The sequence below is a fragment of the Choloepus didactylus genome, chromosome 3 (genome assembly GCF_015220235.1).
Source record: "Choloepus didactylus isolate mChoDid1 chromosome 3, mChoDid1.pri, whole genome shotgun sequence".
In the NCBI taxonomy this organism is placed as follows: domain Eukaryota; kingdom Metazoa; phylum Chordata; class Mammalia; order Pilosa; family Megalonychidae; genus Choloepus; species Choloepus didactylus.
This window is the reverse complement of record NC_051309.1, coordinates 3,919,805-3,936,380: the sequence shown is the minus strand read 5'-3', so window position 1 is coordinate 3,936,380 and position 16,576 is coordinate 3,919,805.

Genomic DNA, 16,576 nt, shown 5'->3' with positions numbered 1-16,576 from the left:
CCGTGGGGATCTGCACAGAGCGTGCAGGCCATGCTGGCACTTGGAGAGGCTGAGGGGCCAGGGGGTCAGCCCATGCCCTGAGCCCCACTCTGCAGCCACAGTCCCCGGAGGGTGACGCGGGCCACAGTCTGCTGACTGCGGAAAACCCTACGGGGCCGTCCGAATGATGCATGAAGACCTCCCCTCACGTGGAGAGAGCAGCCCGGCCCCTCGGCAGAGCAGAGGAGGATTCCGGAGGCCCCCCCGGTCCTCACAAGCCTGCCCTTCCCTGCTGCCCCCAGGCCCCGGGCCGTGCAGGGCACAAGGTGCCCTTTCCCGTGGCCACCCCATGTGCCCCTGCCCCTGGGGATGGGGACCCCGGGAAGGACCCGGCGCCCTGCTGGGCTGTTGCAGCTCAGCCAGCCCTGCGGGGTCTGACCCACCCTCGGCACAGCCCCAGACCCTGACTTGGCTTCCTGGGGCGGCTCGCCCTCGCCACTCGTCTCAGCCTTCACCTTGGCTTCCAGTCCAGGGAGCCCAGCCCCGGATCCCGGCACGTCGGATGCCCAGGGTCCCCCTGCCCCTGCCGCTACTTCCAGGCAGTCTGGGAGGGGAGGTTCCGGGAGCAGCCAGAGCCAGGTTCAAGTCCTCCTTCCGCCGCCCCTCCTGGGTGGGTTTGGACACGTCATGAATCCCTGGGACTCCAGTTCCCTTGAGGATGACGTTCCCGAACAGGACAGCTGGGAAACCGTGACATCGAGGCTGCAAGCCCAGTGTCCGGCCCATGGTGGGGCTGACCGGGTGGGCTCACGGCACTAGCATAGGACACGTGGCCCATAGCACCCATGGGCCCTCCTCTGAGGCGTCCAGGTGCTGGCTTTGCGGGGATCCGGGACAGCAAGCAATGCCCCTCCCACAAGGACCCAGGTTCTCACTTTTCATTTTAGCTGCCAGGCCCTGGGCCCACCCCACCCCCCATCCCCGTCTCTGCCCAGTGTCCTTGGCTGCAAAGCACACACGGCCATCCACAGCTCACCCACAGCAACTCCCCGGCTCGAGAGGAAGGGGGTTGGGAAACCCCACAGCTACTAAGGGGAGAGGGTGCACACAGTCGTCCTCTGGCCCGGGGTCTCCAAAGAGATAGTGATTTGTTCCCAAATGCGACAAACCTTTTCCCTGGAAGCCCCCTCCGCGGGTTGACGGAAGGTGGATCAGAGCTTGTCGTGTGTCCCTGGAATCAGCTCTCCCTCCGGTCCTTCCGGGGGCCTCAACTTCAGGCCTCCATGCGGGGAACCTGCCTGGCTGGGAGATGGGGAGCCCGTCCCCAGCAATATGTGGCTTGGGGGACAGGGGGCAGCGGGCAGGAGGGGGCTGGGGGCTCCCAGTTCTCTGCCACCCCGGCATTCACTCTGTGTTCAGTTTTGAGTTTTAGGAACATTTCTAAACCCTTCCTTCTCCAAGAGGGTAAAATTAGTTAAGAGTTGAAAGTTCTAGTAAAAAGAGGCCCCACATTACTACAGAAACGAAAGGGCAGGGTTTTGAAATAGAAACTGCTGAGAAAAACGACAAATGTGCATTTGTAAGGGGTGAGTCACCCGTGGCAGGAGGGATTCCAACGGGCAGAGCGCGACGGCGGCCAGCGAGGGGCCGGACTGGCCATCCACGGACACCAGCGAGGGGCCCGGCGGGGCGGGGGGCACCCAGCCCACCCAGGAGCCAGGTTCACGCTACTGTACCCTGCTTTGGCCCTGCAAGTGTGCCCCCGAGAGGAAACCTGACTTGCCCCTGGTTTTGACCCTTTGTCATCTGAGGACATCTGCTTGGCAATTGGCCACCTGTTCTGCATACCTGAGACCCAGGACAAGGCACGGCCTGGGAGCGGCTCATGCCTCAGGGCAAACACCCGTATTCCCGGGGCTGATACTCAGCCGTCTTCCCCTAAGCGGCTTAGCTCTGGTCTGGGGGTCCCAGGGCTTGAAGGCAGCACAAGGGGAAGGAGGGGCAGGCTGGGGATGGGGTCCAGGAGGCTCATGGCTCCTGTCTGCTCTGACCCTGCGCCATCCAGCCCCCGGTGGAAGCAGCAGGGGAAGCACCCTGTGGGCCACTCACAGCCCTGATGCAGAAAGCAGGTCCATGGGGCCCGGCCCAGCCCAGGAAAGGCTGGGAAGGACCGAGAGGGGCCAGGAAGCCAGCTTGGGCTCGTGCACACCACCCCCAGGCAGATGCCTCTTAGCCACGACTCCTCCTGTGGTCAGTGGGGGACCTGGGGAGTGGCCACGGGGCCGAGTCAGGGTGCACAAGGTTGGGGGTGATTCCCACAGGAAACAGAAGGGGCAGAGGTGCCTCGGAGCATCCTGCCGACCGGCCGGCATCCTGGCAGCCCAGCAGTGAGCCTGAGCTGGGGCCACTGCGGCAGTGTCCAGGGTTGGGCAGGATCCACAGCCTGGGAGGGACAGGCCACTGCTCAGCCACTGCAGCAGGAAGGCCAGCATGGGCCTCCTCCACACTGAACCCCAAGTTCCTTCTGCAGGGGGGAGTGAGAGATGCCCTCCGTGGTGCCACTTCCCATGAGAACGGAGCTGTGTACTCTGTCTCCTGGGGAGTCCTAGGCTCTGCAGGCAGCAACCAGGCTGGGAGCTGGGGGGTCTGTGTTCAAGCCCCTGATTCCGGAACCTCAGGCCATCAGACTTCCAAACCAGGCTGCGGTCACACTGACTTTTAGGTGTTGGAAAATGTAACAGCGGTGTCTTCCCCAGGACCCCCACAACAGACCAGGGAGGAGATGAGAAAGAGAACAGCCAGGGACCCTAAAGAGTGACCGTCCAGCAGCAGTCCCAGCCCAGGAGCACCCAGCCTGGCCCCAGGCTCTCTAGTTGGGGAGCACTGGATTTCTCCATTTTTGGGGGGAGAAAACAGGGTGTACTGGTGTGGGTGTATTATGTCCCCCAAGATGCCATGTTCTTTGATGCAATCTTGTGGGGGCAGATTTATTAGTGTTGATTAGGTTGGAATCTTTTGAGTGTTTCCATGGAGATGTGACTCAATCAACTGTGAGCAAGACCTTTGATTGGATAATTTCCATGGAGGTGTGACCCCACCCATTCAGGGTGGGTCTGAATTAAATCACTTGAGTGCTAAAAACGAGTTCACATACAGAAGGAGCTCAGAGCAGCTGACAGGGACATTTTGGAGAGCAGCTGAAAAATATTTTGGAGATGGCCGCTGTTCTATTTTGCTAATGCTGCTGGGATGCAAAACACCAGAAATGGATTGGCTTTTATAGAAGGGGGTTTATTTGGTTACACAGTTACAGTCTTAAGGCCATAGAGTGTCCAAGGTAACACATCAGCAATCGGGTACCTTCACTGGAGGATGGCCAATGGCGTCTGGAAAACCTCACTTAGCTGGGAAGGCACGTGGCTGGTGTCTGCTTGCTCCCAGGTTGCATTTCAAGATGGTGTTCTCCAAAATGTCTGCATCAGTTTCCAATGGCCATCTTCAAAATGTCTGTCTCAGCTCCAGGTCACTGTGATCTCCTTCTGTCTGAGCTTATATAGTGCTCCAGTAAACTAAACAAGGCCCACGCTAAGTGGGCAGGGCCACAACTCCATGGAAATTATCCAATCAGAGTTATCACCTACAGTTGGGTGGGTCGCATCTCCATGAACACTGAACCAATAGGTTCCAACCCAATCCACACTAATACATCTGCCCCCACAAGAATGCATTAAAGAATACGGCTTTTTCTGGGGGACATAAATATACAAACCAGCACATCCGCTGAAAGCAGACTTTTGCTGATACTTTGGAGACGCCAGCCCAGTGTTTGCTCCGGAAAAGCTAAGAGAGGACAAAACGCCCCAAGAGCAACACTTTGAAGAATGCCCAGGAGCTGAGAGAGGAGCTGGAACACAACCTGGGATCAGCAGACACCAGCCACGGGCCTTCCCAGCTGACAGAGGTTTTCCGGACCCCATTGGCCTTCCTTTGGTGAAGATATACTTGTGTTGATGCCTTAATTTGGACACTTTATGGTCTTCAGACTGTAAATGTGTGACCAAATAAATCCCCTTTTTAAGAGCTAATCCATTTCTGGTATTTTGCATAACGGCAGCATTAGCAAACCGGAACCCAGGGGTTCCGAGAGATGGAGAAACTTCCAGGATCCACCAGCCAGCTGGGGCCTGGTCAGGAGTGAGGGGCAGCCCCACTGAGCGTCTGCTGACCACCAGCCCGGGGAAACAGCCAGGCATCCCGCCCGGGAAGCCTGCTCCCGAGGGCACCTGGCTGCAATCACGCGAGGGGCCCCAAGGGAGAACCCCCAGCCAAGCCCCCCTGCGCTCCCCACCAGCAAAGGCCATGAGAGGAAAGGCTTGCTGGAAGCCACTGGCTGCAGTGATTTGTCTCACGGGGCAGCGGCAGGAGGGACAAGCCCCTACCCAGGGCCGCGGTCGCCTCTGGAGCAGGGGCAAGGGAAGGGGGCGAGGACCTCGTTCCACCTGCCACAAGGCATTTATTTCAGCAGCAGGAAAGAGCCAGAGACTCTGTGAGCTTTGCTAGGTCTGAGGGGCTCGTACCTGGGGGGAGAGGGAGCTAAACCCCATGAAGGTGACAATAAAATATAACAAAGCCTCACTGCACGATTCAAGCTTTCAGGCACAGACGGCATCTGCACAGGGGCAGAGGGTGCGGAGAGAAGACGCCGCCCAGCCAGGCTCGAGACTCCCGGGCAGGGACCCCGGCTGGGGGGCTGCCTCGCCCCCCTCCTCCTCAAGGGTGGAAAGTTCCAGATGAACATTTGTTTTCAGCTCCTGAGGGCCACGGTGGGAAAAGCCCTTTTGAGAGTCCAAGGGAAGCAAAAAGCCACCAGGCAAATCTGAGCTTGGGGGGAACGGCCTCTCCCTGAGCTGGGAGAAAGTGGCTCCAACCCACCCCAGGAGCCCCCAGGGACCAAACCGTCAAAGAAAAATGTTTCCTCGGGTCCACTCTCTGCCTCAAGAGGGGCCAGCGTCGGTGGCTTTCGTGGCCTGGACGCGGGGCCTTGAGGCTGGGGCAGGGTGGGGTCCCCGGCTCATCGTAGCCCCAACCACCGTATTTCTCCACCCATTGACAGGTGCGTTTGGGCCCCCGGTGGGCCGAGCCGGGCAGGGTCCGGGCAAGGAGGCGCTGTGAGATTGACCCTGAGTTTGAAGCCAGGTCCACCCCCTGCTGCTCCCGCTCACCAGTTGAGCCTCAGTTTCCCCAACTGTAAGTGAAGCCCTTGGCTCCTCCCTTCCATGAGAAAGAGGCTCTGAAAAAACTGAATTGTTGACTCGGTGGCACTCCAGGCCCCACCTTGGGAGCGTGCAGACTGGCGGTGGAGGAACACGCATGCACATACAAACACACACACATATGTGCACACTTACACACTATGTGCATTCATAGATGTGTGCATGTGGGTGCATGTGCACGGGCGTGTGTGAGTGTATGTGCACATGCCACACATACATGTACAAACACACCACCATGAGCACATAGACACGTGCACATGACACAGGCACGTGCAGGCATGCACCTGCATGTACCCACTGGGACACCGGCACGCACGTATACACATGCAGTACAAACATGTGTGCACACTTGCATGTGTACCACATGCATGCAAACACACATGCACGGAGAGCTGTGGCAGGGCTGTCAGCACACAGACCCCACGCCCTGTCTGGGTGGCCTTGGGGCATCAGTCAGCACACCTGCGGCCCTGTCCCCGTCCCCACTCTCTGTCTGAGCGGCCTCAGACGTGTCACCTCCCTCTCTGAGCCTCGGTCTTGCTGTCCGTGCAATGGGCGGGATCCAAGGCATCCACAATTCTACGTGAGGCCGATGTGGAGAGCGGCCAGTGCGCTCTGGTTCTGCCGATTGACAGGGAATCCTCCCCCAGATGTGCCTGGACACCTGGCCACGGCCCAAGTGTCCTTGAAAGCCCCGGATGGCACCACATAGTCCTCTGGGTTGGGTGTGGCTCGGACTCAGGGACTGATCAGGTCACCTTGGAAATGCACATCCACTGCCTGGAGCTGCGGGGCTGAGGGGACTGTGGGCCTTGTTCTCAAAAGCCGGAGGGAGTAGCGGAGGCAGATTGCGGGCTGAGCCCTAGGGCACCGGGCGGTGCCCTTCTGAGCCGGGTCGCCAGCCCCCAAGCACTCAGGCCCAGCCCGCAGAGGGGCCACGTGCTCCCGGCAGCCCTGGGGCGACCCAGGCCCAGAGACCCCCTCTTCCACAGGGCAGAGTCCTGTCTCCACTCCCGGGGTGGGGGGCTGAACCCGGACACTGAGCCCCCTGCTGCCCCCGCCCCTGCGCTCACTCGGGTGGAGAGGACAGTGACTAACCCCAATGGAGCTGGGGGGGCCCGAGGCCATGATCCTGCAGCACAGGTGGGGGGAGCCCATGGAAGGGGGTGGGGGCCGGAGGAGAGAGGGGAGACCTGCGGGTGGGGAGACGAGGGCAGGGGGCTCCTGGGTCGGGTGACACACAGGGTGGAGGTGCCACCCGCTGGGATGGGGCCCAGGGAGGGGCAGGTTCACGCAGGGAGATGCCGGATCTTCAGCCCAAGGGAATCCAACCTCCCCAACGTGCCCCTCAGGCGAGGCTGGGGTGGGCCGGGGAACTCTCATTTGGGGCTGGGGGCAGCATGTGAGGACGCAGAGGTGGGGCGGGCCGGGAGCGGCCAGGAGAACCCCCAGAGGGCCCCGGTCGCGGCCGTGGGGGCTGGGGGCTCTGAGCTGCCCCGGGGCGGGGGCTGGTCGGCGCAGCGGCTCTGGGCCTCCGGCAGGCGGCTTCACCCTGAGCGCACGGACGGTGCCCGGAAAGCCGCCGGGAGGCCTGGAGGGAGCAGAGAGCCCCCGGGCTGGGCCCAGCTCCCCTCGAGGGGCGGGCGCCGGGGTCAGGTCCCACCTGCATTCACCGTGTTCCAGGTGAGCCCCACGTGGAGAGCCAGGGAGGGCGGGTGAACCAAGATGAACGGCACCCCCGGGGAGGGGTGGGGTTCAGGGGGGCCGGAGCTGGGGTCTGGGCTGAGGCTGGGTGAGGCCGGGGCTAGCGGGAGAGCTCCGGACGCCGTGGGTCATTCTGGCTCTGATCACCTTTTCTCCAAGGGTTGACTTGAGGCCCGGCTGCCCCCCACCAGCCCCACGGGCGCCCCCAACCAGCCGGGGGGCTGTGGGCAGACCCAGCTCCAGCTCCCATCAGCTGGTCCCAGGCCACTTGCCATCCCCAGGTGGGGCAGGACCCTCGGGGAGGAGAGACGTCCGATCCTGCCCAGGGCTTCGGGCTCGGGGGACAGCCTCCGGGGACCCTCGGCTCCGGGAAGCGGGCGCTGGGCGTCTGGGATCATGACCCATTGTGAACCACGCTGGGGCCAGGCCGCAGGTGAGCTCCTGTTGGACCCCGTGCTGCACTGAGTCCATGTCCGGTCGCACCACCCCACCCGCCCCAAGTTCCGGACCCTCCTGTGGGTGTAACCAGAGCAGCCCACCCCTGCCCGGCCCTCCCCTCCCTGCTCCCGGCCCACCCCATGGAGCTCAGAAAGCCTCTCAGAGGCCCCCAGGAGCACCCACCACCAGGCCCTACCGTCCTCCCTGCTTCCAGCTTTGCCTTCTCCACCTCAGTTGTGAAGCTGTGATCACAACTGCCAGCCTGAGTGGCTGTGTCCCTCCAACAAGACCAGTTCTAATTAGCCCTGTGGCGGTGAGCCCGGTGGTCAGGGTCTCACCCAGAAGGAGCACGTCACCATCCTGTGGGGCAGGGGCAGGCCTGGGGTGGGGTGCGCTGAGCTGAAAGGCTGTACAGGCTGGCAGAGGGCACCCCACACGCCGCCAGTGAGAAGCAAGGCTCCTGGGCCTGTCAGCAGCCCCTGCGAACCCACAGGAAGGGACGTACAAGGCCAGCTCCCCGGGCACCCAGCACCCAATTGCAAAGGCCCCAAGGAGGTCCCCAGCTGAGGAATCACCACCATCTGGCTGAGGAGAAAAGATAAGCACACAGGGTGGCAGCAAGGACAAATGTCCATCCCCATGCCACATGGGCAGCCAGAGAAAATGGTCCATGCCCAGGAAACATCCGTAGCCCCTGCTTCTGGGGGCTGGGCCAGGTGCCCCTGGACCCTGGGGCAGTCAGGGAAGGCTTCCTGGAAGAGGTGGCCCTGAGATGTCTTTGAAGGCTGGGCAGGCAGAGCGAGACCGAAGCCTGCTGGTGGCGGCACATGCCTCGCACAAAATCTGGGGCCTGCCAGGCCTGCCCACCGGCACCAGCCCACTGTCCTACCACCTGGCCGAGACCCGTTTGCCCCAAAACCTTTCACCGTGGTTGCCCTAGTCATGATCCCGGCAGCACCAAGTTCAGGGCCCGAGGCTGGCGGGAAGCCGGGCCCCTCCCTCCTCTCTCAGCGCCTGCCCCCAGCTGGGACATGCAGCTCCCTCAGGGGTACACGGTCCTTACCCATGTTAGCTCAAGGGAGGAGCCCTGCAGCTAAATCAGGGCCCCCGAGAGCTCATGACTCCACGATGGGTGGGCTGCAAGGAGAGGCACAGGGGAGGGGAGGGGGAGAGGCGGGTGTGGGTGGCACACGTTCCGGCTGGAGGCAGGGGGCTTGTGGTGGTGCCCCACAAACCGGGGGCTTAACACGAGAGAAACGTCCTCTCACGGTTCTGGGGCCACAGGCCCCCGTCCAGGTGTGGGCACGGCCGCACTCGCTCTGAGCCTTCCGGGCCTCCTGCGGCTTCTGGGGTTCACTGGCCATCCCTGGAGCCCCTCAGCTTGCGGCCACAGCCCTTCAGTCCCCACGTCCTCCATCTGCATGTGACCATCTTCTCCCTAGTCTGTCTGTGGGTCCAAATTTCCTCTCCTTCCGAGGACCCCTAATCCCATTTGGCCTCATTGTCAAAGACCCCATTTCCAAAAAAGGCCACATCGTGGGTCTGGGGTCAGCACTTAGGCAGGCCTCTTTGGGGTGGTATCGGTCGGAGGCTGGGCGTGTAGCTCTGTTAACAACCCGAGGCTGGTTCGAAGGCCGCTGGAAAGGATGGTGCAGCCAGGGGTGCCGGCCTCGGGAGCCCCGTCCTGGAAGGAGCAGGAGCCAGTCCAGGCGCCAAGACCGGACCGTGACCCCAACATCTCCAGGGCTCCAAGGGGCCGGCTGGTGCACAGAATTCCCTTCAAAGGGAGCGCACGTCCGGCTCCAGCCTCGACTGCCGGATTTCAAAGAGGCCGCCCCGGGGTTTTACGCACCGCACCAAGCGCCCCTACCTGGATGCCATCTGCCCCCTGCCCACTCCTGCTGTGCCACCCCTTCCCCGCGGTGCCTTCCTCCCCACCCTCCTCCGGCACCTCCTGGTCACCTGAAGCCTGTGCAGATTCGTCCCACCTGCCAGCTGTGCCCCCACCCCGGGTGGCCTGAGGACCTGCCGTCCTGGGGTCTCAGGCCCAAGCTTGGCCACGAGGCCTGGGGACGTGCCACTCTCCTCCACTTAAGCCACACTTCGTGGGAGAGGTCTGCACATACGTCTCCAGGGACAGCCTTCAGCAATCAGTGCCGCCATGCCCACAGCATGGAGAGGGCTGGGGGTCTGCATGCCAGGAGTGGGGAACCAGCAAGGAGGGGACGGGGGTGGGGGTGACCCCGCCAGGGCTGCAGGGTCAGGGCGCCGGAGGCTGACCAAAGAGGTGCCCAGAAGGAAGGAGGAGCTCAGCTTGGGGTGAGCCGAGTGGGGTGCCCCCCTGGACAGCGGGCGAGAGGGCCACCCCAAGACACAGCCGTGGAGCTAAGTGGGAGCTGCCACTGCTCAGATCTGCTCTTACCAGGAAAAAGCCAAGAGGAGCCGCCTCCACCTTCTTTCATTTCTGGTTTCCAAAGCAACCTGCGAACTCCCCATATGGCTTCTAGTGCCCTGGGGGCAATGCTTTCTTGGCCATGAAACCCCAATTCCACTCTGGGAGGCAGTCGGTGCCACTCCTGTGGACATCCTGGGAGATCTGACTGGGGACAAACATCCCAAAGGAGAGATGAGACTGTTAAGGGAAGGGCCTGCACTCACTCTGGGGAGGGCTCCAGCCCACCCCTCGGAGCAGAAGATTCAGTCGGGCCACCCATGCAGGAAGACGCCTCCTTCATCCAAGGGTGAGACGAGTTCAGGAGGAAATCAGCATCGAGCCAATGATCAAAAAGTCTACAGCCCAGGAAGAGGAGCAGAGGATCAAGGGCTTAGCGGAAAATCCTTCCTTTCAAATAGATTTGCTCCATGAAACAGAACATATGTATTTAAAAGATTTACTGTAGTGTCAATAAGCCACAAAGGATGCAGATTCTATAAATCAAAGCCAGGATTAAAGAGAGCAAGATACCACGATCAGCACAGGGATGGCAGCTCTGAAAGGCAGCATCTGCTGCAAGAAAGCAGCTGGGAGCCAGTGTCTCATGCATATGAACCCAGCCCTGCCCAGCTGAGGGTCTCGGCATGCTGCTGTGCTGCAGGTGAGCTGCAGGTGAGCCACAGGTGAACTGCAGGGTGCCTGTCCAGCCTCTGGCCATAAGCCCCATCTGAGCATCCCAGTGAGTGGCACGAAAGTTATCTTCACCTATGTATGCCCTGACACCAAAAAGTTGGGAAGTTCTGGGTAAACTTATTAATCTTCATTCTAAACTTGGAAAGTGTGTATAATCATCCCCATTTCTAAGAAATTGAGGCCTAAAGTCACACATTTCCTAGTGGGGGAGCCGAGATTTGAAGAGTCTGCCCTTTTAGCCATTATACCATAAAATAGGAACTAACACTTCTTAAGGGCTTCCTGTGTGCCAAGCACAAACCCCATGTGATCTCTTTTGATCCTGACCACAAATCCATAGTGTGCTGCTTTGATTGTATTGTGTTCCCCAGAAAAAGCCATATTCTTTGATGCGATCTTGTGGGGCAGACATATTAGCGGGGATTAAGTTGGAACATTTGGATTAGGTTGTTTCCATGGAATGTGCCCCACCCAACTGTAGGTGATAACTCTGATGAGATATTTCCATGGAGGCGTGGCCCCACCCATTCAGGGTGGGCCTTGATCAGTGGAGCCATATAAATGAGCTGATGGGCAGAGGGAACTCAGTGCAGCTGTGAGTGATGTTTTGAAGAGGAGCTACAGCCAAGAGGGACACTTTGAAGAAAGCACAGGAGCTGCAGATGAGAGACAGTTTGAAGACAGCCGTTGAAAGCAGACTCTTGCTCCAGAGAAGCTGAGAGAGGACAAATATCCCAAGAGGAACTGAGAGTGACATTTTTGAGGAACTGCAGCCTAGAGAGGAACGTCCTGGGAGAAAGCCATTTTGAAAACAAACTTTGGAGCAGACGCCAGCCACGTGCCTTCCCAGCTAACAGAGGTTTCCTGGATGCCATTGACCATCCTCCAGTGAAGGCACCCGATTGCTGATGTGTTACCTTGGATGCTTTAAGGCCTTAAGACTGCAACTGTGTAACCAAATAAACCCCCTTTTATAAAAGCCAATCCATCTCTGGTGTTTTGCATTCCAGCAGAATTAGGAAACTAGAACATGTAGGAAAGGAGTTTTCCCACACGTCAAGGCTGCTGAGAACGAGACTGGCCGAGGTTCAGTGGCCACCCAAGGTCACAAGGTGGGTGTATGGAGAGTTCTGTCCTAGTGTCACCAACAAGCTTTGAAACGGAAAGACAAATTGCATCCCAGACCACCCTGTTTATCCGGAGAAACCAACAAGCAGGGCAGTCTTTAAATGGCAAGGAATGAGGGCAGCATGGCGCTGGTGGAGCAAACTGACCGGCGGGGCATGACCGAGTCCAGAAACGGGCCCACGCAGCAGCCTGATTTGCAACAAGGCAGTGCTGCAATGTGCCCTGAGCAGCGCTGGGTCAATCAGACATCTGAGCAGAAAACACGTGACCTTGACCCATCTCACACCACACCCAAAAATAAATTCTAGAGGGTCTGAAGAGCCACATGCAAAATGTAAAACAGCAACACTTTTAGAGGAAAACACAAGAAAACATCTTCATGACTGTTCAGGTTTGCTAATGCTGCTGTTATGCAAAATACCAGACATGGATCGGCTTTTACAAAGGGGGTTTATTTTGGTTACAAATTCACAGTCTGAAGGCATCAACACACGTATGCCTTCAGCGAAGGAGGGCCGATAGTGTCCGGAAAACCTCTGTCAGCTGGGAGGGTCCAGGGTTGTGTTCCAGCAACTCTCTCAGCTCCTGTGTGTACTTCAAAATGTTGCTCTTGGGGCATTTTGTCCTCTCTTAGCTTCTCTGGAGCAAACTCTGGGCCAGAGTTTCCAAAGTGTCAGCAGAAGTCTGCTTTCAGCAGCCGTCTCCAAAATGTCTTTCAGCTGCTCTCCAAAATGTCACTGTACAGGACTCCAGTAATTTAATTAAGACCCACGCTGAATGGGCAGGGCCACATCTCCATGGAAATAATCTAATCAAAGGTATTATCCACAGTTGGGTGGGTCATATCTCCACGGCAACAATCTTAATCCAAAGATTCCAACCTGATCAACACTAATACGTCTGCCCCCACAAGATTGCATCAAAGACCATGGCATTTTGGGGGACATTGCGGGTGACTGAGCTTGTACCTCGGCTTGCCAGGCCTGGGCCAGGGGACCTGATCACCCCCTGGGGAGGGTAGTAGGTACGGGCGTGAGTGCCCTCTGCAGCCCCCCTGAGCCTGGGGAGCGAGGTCAAGGCAGCTCCCTTTTCCTCACCCAAAATGCCACTGGCAGGGGAGGCTTGCCGGAGGAAACCGCCTTTCTCCCAACTGCCCTTTCCCCACTTCCTTATCTTACCCACATACTCCCTGGTGCCAAGGCCACTTCTGCCACCGCCAGCGCGCATGCACCGTGGCCAGAACAACCCCCGCCCCGCTGCAACGGCTCCTGCGTTCTCTCAGAACCAATCCTAGCCCCTATCCCTTCAGTATTGCCATTTAAGGCTGCTTCACCTCCTTTCCAGCCCTGCCCTTCTTACCAGCCTATATAACCTGTAATCACCCCTGAATAAATCTCTTTGGCGCATACTCCTACTGGATGAAGAGTGTCTTGTCCTTATCGCCGCCCTCCTCACCTTGCACGCCTCCCGCCGAGGACCCGGCCAAGTCCTCCGCCTCGCTCTCGCCTCCGGGAAAGAGCCCCCGCCGCCGGTACCCTTTAAGCAGCCCCGAGAGCTGAGGGCTCAGCTACCGGCCGCCCCTCCCCCTAGAAGCAGTAACCGCGACCGCAACTGGTGCCCCGTGTGAGGGAGTGTCTCCACACAACAGTTTGGCAGGTCGCCCGCTCGCCCGGACGCCTCTCCAGCTTCCCGTTTCCTCGCCTGCAAGTATCAGCGACTCGCCACCTCTGACGCCCCCCACTCCAAGATGACAGCCAACCCTCCGCGACCTCAACGCCACCGGTCGACTCGCCAACCGCGAGGCCCTTCTCAATCACCTGAACATCGCTCTCACCTCGAGTTCCAGCTTCTCTGAACCCCTGAACTTTAAACCCCTCACCTTCGCCCAGCCCGCTGCAGCGAAGCCATTGTCAAGCGCCCGGGCACCACACCAACACTGAGCTCCAGCCTCGCTGGGCCACCGTCAACCCCTTTTTCCCTTCCCTAACCTCCCCCTTCCCTCACCCGTAGTGGGCCTCTCCGGTAAAGCCTCTTCCTCTAATTAGAAAAGAAAGGGGAATTGCGGGTGACTGAGCTTGTACCTCGGCTTGCCAGGCCTGGGCCAGGGGACCTGATCACCCCCTGGGGAGGGTAGTAGGTACGGGCGTGAGTGCCCTCTGCAGCCCCCCCGAGCCTGGGGAGCGAGGTCAAGGCAGCTCCCTTTTCCTCACCCAAAATGCCACTGGCAGGGGAGGCTTGCCGGAGGAAACCGCCTTTCTCCCAACTGCCCTTTCCCCACTTCCTTATCTTACCCACATACTCCCTGGTGCCAAGGCCACTTCTGCCACCGCCAGCGCGCATGCACCGTGGCCAGAACAACCCCCCGCCCCGCTGCAACGGCTCCTGCGTTCTCTCAGAACCAATCCTAGCCCCTATCCCTTCAGTATTGCCATTTAAGGCTGCTTCACCTCCTTTCCAGCCCTGCCCTTCTTACCAGCCTATATAACCTGTAATCACCCCTGAATAAATCTCTTTGGCGCATACTCCTACTGGATGAAGAGTGTCTTGTCCTTATCGCCGCCCTCCTCACCTTGCACGCCTCCCGCCGAGGACCCGGCCAAGTCCTCCGCCTCGCTCTCGCCTCCGGGAAAGAGCCCCCGCCGCCGGTACCCTTTAAGCAGCCCCGAGAGCTGAGGGCTCAGCTACCGGCCGCCCCTCCCCCTAGAAGCAGTAACCGCGACCGCAACTGGTGCCCCGTGTGAGGGAGTGTCTCCACACAACAGTTTGGCAGGTCGCCCCGCTCGCCCGGACGCCTCTCCAGCTTCCCGTTTCCTCGCCTGCAAGTATCAGCGACTCGCCACCTCTGACGCCCCCCACTCCAAGATGACAGCCAACCCTCCGCGACCTCAACGCCACCGGTCGACTCGCCAACCGCGAGGCCCTTCTCAATCACCTGAACATCGCTCTCACCTCGAGTTCCAGCTTCTCTGAACCCCTGAACTTTAAACCCCTCACCTTCGCCCAGCCCGCTGCAGCGAAGCCATTGTCAAGCGCCCGGGCACCACACCAACACTGAGCTCCAGCCTCGCTGGGCCACCGTCAACCCCTTTTTCCCTTCCCTAACCTCCCCCTTCCCTCACCCGTAGTGGGCCTCTCCGGTAAAGCCTCTTCCTCTAATTAGAAAAGAAAGGGGAATTGCGGGTGACTGAGCTTGTACCTCGGCTTGCCAGGCCTGGGCCAGGGGACCTGATCACCCCCTGGGGAGGGTAGTAGGTACGGGCGTGAGTGCCCTCTGCAGCCCCCCCGAGCCTGGGGAGCGAGGTCAAGGCAGCTCCCTTTTCCTCACCCAAAATGCCACTGGCAGGGGAGGCTTGCCGGAGGAAACCGCCTTTCTCCCAACTGCCCTTTCCCCACTTCCTTATCTTACCCACATACTCCCTGGTGCCAAGGCCACTTCTGCCACCGCCAGCGCGCATGCACCGTGGCCAGAACAACCCCCGCCCCGCTGCAACGGCTCCTGCGTTCTCTCAGAACCAATCCTAGCCCCTATCCCTTCAGTATTGCCATTTAAGGCTGCTTCACCTCCTTTCCAGCCCTGCCCTTCTTACCAGCCTATATAACCTGTAATCACCCCTGAATAAATCTCTTTGGCGCATATTCCTACTGGATGAAGAGTGTCTTGTCCTTATCGCCGCCCTCCTCACCTTGCACGCCTCCCGCCGAGGACCCGGCCAAGTCCTCCGCCTCGCCCTCGCCTCCGGGAAAGAGCCCCCGCCGCCGGTACCCTTTAAGCAGCCCCGAGAGCTGAGGGCTCAGCTACCGGCCGCCCCTCCCCCTAGAAGCAGTAACCGCGACCGCAGGACATAATACATCTAAACTGACACAATGGCCTTGGCATAAATGAAGATTTCTTAAACAAATACAAAATCATTAACTATAAAAACATGGAAAAATTGGACTATAACAAAACAGCTTCTTGCCATCCAAAGACACTGTTATAAATGGGAAAAGATATTTGCAGTATGTTTACCAACAAAGAGCTCTCAGCCAAAAGATACAAAGAACTCACATAAACCAATAAGAAAAAGATCACAAAATGGACAGAAAACAAATGGCACTTCACAAAAGAGGAAATTCAAATGACTGATAAACATATAAAAAAGTGTCCAACATCATCAGTGCTCAGGAAAATGCAGATTTAAACCACAATGTGATGCACCGACACACCCAGCAGTATGGCTAAAATAAAAAGACAGAAAACATCAAGTGTTGGCAAGTACAGAGCACCTGCTGGTGGGAGAGCAAATTGAGGCCAATGTTTTGGAAACCTGACTGGTAAATGCTACCAGCATGGCACAAATGCGCACCCTGTGACCCAGCAGCCCCACTCCTCGTTGCACACGCAGGATAAATGCACATGTGTTCACCAAAGACCTGGGCTGGAAGATTCCCCAGCTCCCTTCCAGAAGCTGCCCCAACGCCCAGAGTAGAACGTATGAATAAACTGTGGCAATGAGAATGAACAAAGGACAGCCACACACGCAACACAGGTGAATCTCTGACATCATGCGGAGTGGGGCAAGGGGGCGTGCCACACCCCAGGGCAGGCACAGGGAACACACGAGGTCAGCAGTGGAGCGTGGCCACAAGGCTGGGCACAGTTTATAAAAATGCACTTGTGACTGGGAATTTATACATTCATATGTGTGTGTGTGTTCCTGAAGGAGAAAAAGGAGCAAAGAGAGTAGAAGTAATAATCAGAAATATAATAGAAGAAGGCTCTCCAGCTCTAAAAAGAGACCCAAGGTTAGAAATTCAGATTGCAGGAAAAAAATAATTCCAAGAGAACCATACCAAAGGATATTGCGGTAACATGATTCAACATCAGAGAAAGCAAGGCATCTGGAAAGCTCTCAAGAAGCTCTCAAGAGAAAAAATAAACAGATTA